The sequence below is a fragment of the Pelophylax lessonae genome (assembly GCF_965119305.1).
Source record: "Pelophylax lessonae genome assembly, chromosome: 9".
Taxonomy (NCBI): Eukaryota; Metazoa; Chordata; class Amphibia; order Anura; family Ranidae; genus Pelophylax; species Pelophylax lessonae.
In genome coordinates, this window is record NC_138776.1 from 155,039,071 (window position 1) to 155,042,728 (window position 3,658).

Genomic DNA, 3,658 nt, shown 5'->3' on the forward strand with positions numbered 1-3,658 from the left:
GTGTGAGGAGAACGGTGCACAGTGTGAGGAGACTGGCATTCCTCTCCCAGCACAGTGTGAGGAGAATTGTGTCCCCTCTTCCAGCACAGTGTGAGGAGTAGTGAGTGAGCGGTGAGCAGTGCACACACCTCCCGCACACATGCCTGTCCGTGGTTGATGTGTGTGGGGGGCGGTCCCGGGGCGGGGCCGGTAGGGGGCGGTGTGTGAGGGGAGAAGGGAGGAGGAGGGGCCGGCTGTTATTGTTGCCGCGCTGTGAGCTGTGCCGGCCGGGGTTGGTGGAGCTGTGCTGGGAGACAAGCGGACCCGGTCCCCGGACACTGATAGACTTGGGGCGGGAAGAAGAGGGTCACTGGGGCGGAGAAGGCGAGGAGACACTACCGGCTGGGGGAGGGGACCTCACTATCAACTTCCTGGCTTCCGCGGATTTGCTTTTCCCTCGGCTTGGGTTACCTCTCGCCGCCTGTGCCCGGGGGAGGCTCCGGAGGAGCAGGTAGGAGCCATGCTGACCGGGGACAGGGGGAGGGGAGGGACGTATGGGGCCTGGAGGGGGGGGGGGGGGGTGTGGAGAGAGGGGGACACGGCTATATCACAGCTATATGGGAAAGGTGACTCCGGAGCTATGTGGGAGGAGACTGGGGAGGGGGTGTGAGGGAAGATGAATGGGGGATGATTCAGATGAATGGAGGAGGCCAGGGAGGTGATGACAGATGAATGGAGGAGGACATGAGGGATGTTGACAGATGTGTTGACAGATGAATGGAGGAGGACAGGGGGAGATGTTGACTGGTGAACGGAGGACAGGGGGGAGATGTTGACTGGTGAACAGAGGAGGACAGGGGGAGATGTTGACTGGTGAATGGAGGAGGACAGGGGGAGATGTTGACTGGTGAACGGAGGAGGACAGGGGGGAGATGTTGACTGGTGAACGGAGGAGGACAGGGGGGAGATGTTGATTGGTGAACGGAGGAGGACAGGGGGGAGATGTTGACTGGTGAACGGAGGAGGACAGGGGGGGGGGTGTTGACTGGTGAACGGAGGAGGACAGGGGGGGGGGTGTTGACTGGTGAACGGAGGAGGACAGGGGGGAGATGTTGACTGGTGAACGGAGGAGGACAGGGGGGGGGGGGGTGTTGACTGGTGAACGGAGGAGGACAGGGGGGGGGGTGTTGACTGGTGAACGGAGGAGGACAGGGGGGGGTGTTGACTGATGAATGGGGGAGGACAGGGGGGGGTGATGACTGATGAATGGAGGAGGACAGGGAGGTGATGACTGATGAATGGGGGGGGGGGGGTGATGACAGGTGAATTGAGGACAGGGGGTTATGGAGACAGATGAGCGGAGCAGGATGGTGTTATAAAGGCAGTGAATGGAGGACAGGGGGATGATAGATGAATGGAGGAGGAAGGGGATGATGAATTGAGGAGGAGGGGGGGGGGGGTGATGGATGAATTGAAGAGGACAGGGGGTTATGAAGACAGATGAATGGAGGGTATGGGGGGAGCTATATATATATAAACAGAAGGGTGGGTTAAGTATAGGGGCCATTAGTGTTACTAATGAGTACAGGGGCATTGACTGATGGAATTCAGGTATAGGGAGCATCCTGACCCTGGAAGCAGATAGGGGGTGTGAAGATATTTGTGATATGGAGAATAGGGGGGCATCAAGGTACTGACTGATGGTTTGTAAAGGGGGCATTGTAGAGTATGGCACTGACTGATGGACTACAGTGGGAATTGGGGCACAGACTGATGGACTACAGTGGGAATTGGGGCACAGACTGATGGAGTATAGAGCACCTAAAGGCGCTGACTGATGGCGTATGGAGGGACATTTACTAGTAGAGTATGGCACTGACTGTTGAAGAATAGGGGGTTAGGGTACAGGGTAATGAAGTATATGGGGTTGTCAGGGTATTGGCTAATAGGAAACCTTGGAGTAGAGGCAAATAAAGATTAGGAGGCATTCCGGTACAGGGGCAAAGTTAAGGTGTTATTGAGGTGCTGGATAACTGGGCACAAGGGGCATTGTAGAATTTGCTAATTAGACATAGATGGGTTTCGGAAACTGGCAAGAGGTTTATTATTAACAGGATTTATATAGCGCCAACAGTGTGTGTAGCACTTAACAATATAATGGGGGACCGTACCATTACAATACAGAAAGAATGGAACTTGCAATCTAAAGGAGGTGGTATTGGGGTACAGGCCTGTCTGAGCTCACATGAGTATTTTGGCATCCTATAGAGCATTGATGGCAAACATTGGCACCCCAGATGTTTTGGAACTACATTTCTCATGATGCTCAACTACACTGCAGAGTGCAGGGCATCATGGGAAATATAGTTCAAAAAATCTGGGGTGCCAAGGTTCACCATCACTGAAAAATGGAGAGAGCTTTAATGAAGTTGTGGATAAGAATGAAATATTTTTTAGTAGGATTGAAATGTTAGTTTGTTTTGAAGACTGAGATCAGCATGTTGTAGGGATTGGTGTTATAAATAAAGTTGTGTGAAGAGACAGTGATAGGTCAGTAGATGAGGGAAGAGGTGATCAGTAGTTGCACACAGTAACAGGTTAAAGCAGGGGTCTCCAAACTATGGCCCTCCAGTTGTTCAGGAACTACAATTCCCATCATGCCTAGTTATGTCTGTGAATGTCAGAGTTTTACAATTCCCTTATGGGATATGTAGTTCCACAACGGCTGGAGGGCCATAGTTTGGAGATCCCTGGGTTAAAGGGTGACATTTGTACACCAGGGGGCTTCATAAAATCTGCTTTGTTAGAATGTCTTCCTTTAAATTCCTGTGAATGATTTGGGATGTGTTTAGACAGTTTATATCCGCTTATATCAGTCTTTCATGTAAGTGATGTGACAATGAAGCGTATGTTGTTGTCATAAACACACTGGCAGCTTTTTAATTCTCCGATCATGTTATCAATACACGGACTAAAGGAGTGATTTTGTGACAAATGCATGTGGATCTCCTTATTCTTATAAATGTCAATCTGTTTGTGTAATAGAAGTATTTTGTAATAAGCAAGCATATGATGGTTTTACAAGTGAGACTTCATAGGTCCTAAAGTGACAGGATTCAACCATTTTTGTGGTATATTGAGCAGTTGATCACATGTCATGTGTTGGCAGTTCTTCCCTTTCTCCTGATGAAGCTCTGCCAACCTGTTTTGGGTGGATACCAAGTGGTGCCTTGCAGGCTCTTGGGATAGAGGCATGTAGGTGAAGGTTGGTGGTCAGCAGACACAGGATAGTTTTAATAAAGTATGTTGAAGGGGCTACTTCTTAAATTGACCTTTTGGCTGTTCTTTCGTTTATATGTATTACAAAATCAAAAATCTTGGCAGCTGGGTGTGTGATTCATGTGTGTATTAGGTTACTGTTTTGGATTCCCTGAGCATAGTGGGGGAAGTTCATATCCTATTGTTTTGCAGCTTTCTACTGAAAATCAGCTTTGTTTTCTCTTTCATTTGGAGTTTGCAGTGTTGTGTCAGTAGTTGGATCCTTTTACCTGATTGTACATTCTCTATCTTTGCAACCTGATGCTTTTCCTAGATTTGCTGGCCTTCATTGCATTTCAGTTGGGTTTTGTTTGCAGCTTTGTGTGACAGTACACATGTGAACCTTGCAGTGATCATACCT

General features: G+C 49.4%; 1 protein-coding gene across 2 annotated transcripts in view; it reads left to right on the forward strand.

Moving 5' to 3' along the window:
- The first annotated feature begins 254 nt into the window (after window positions 1-254).
- NDST2 (N-deacetylase and N-sulfotransferase 2) overlaps window positions 255-3,658 on the forward strand; it is a 396,550-nt gene continuing 393,146 nt past the window's right edge. For both annotated transcript variants that reach the window (XM_082267466.1, XM_082267467.1), the window contains exon 1: window positions 255-490. The gene's annotated coding sequence lies outside the window, so the exon portion shown is untranslated. The remainder of the gene's footprint in view (window positions 491-3,658) is intronic.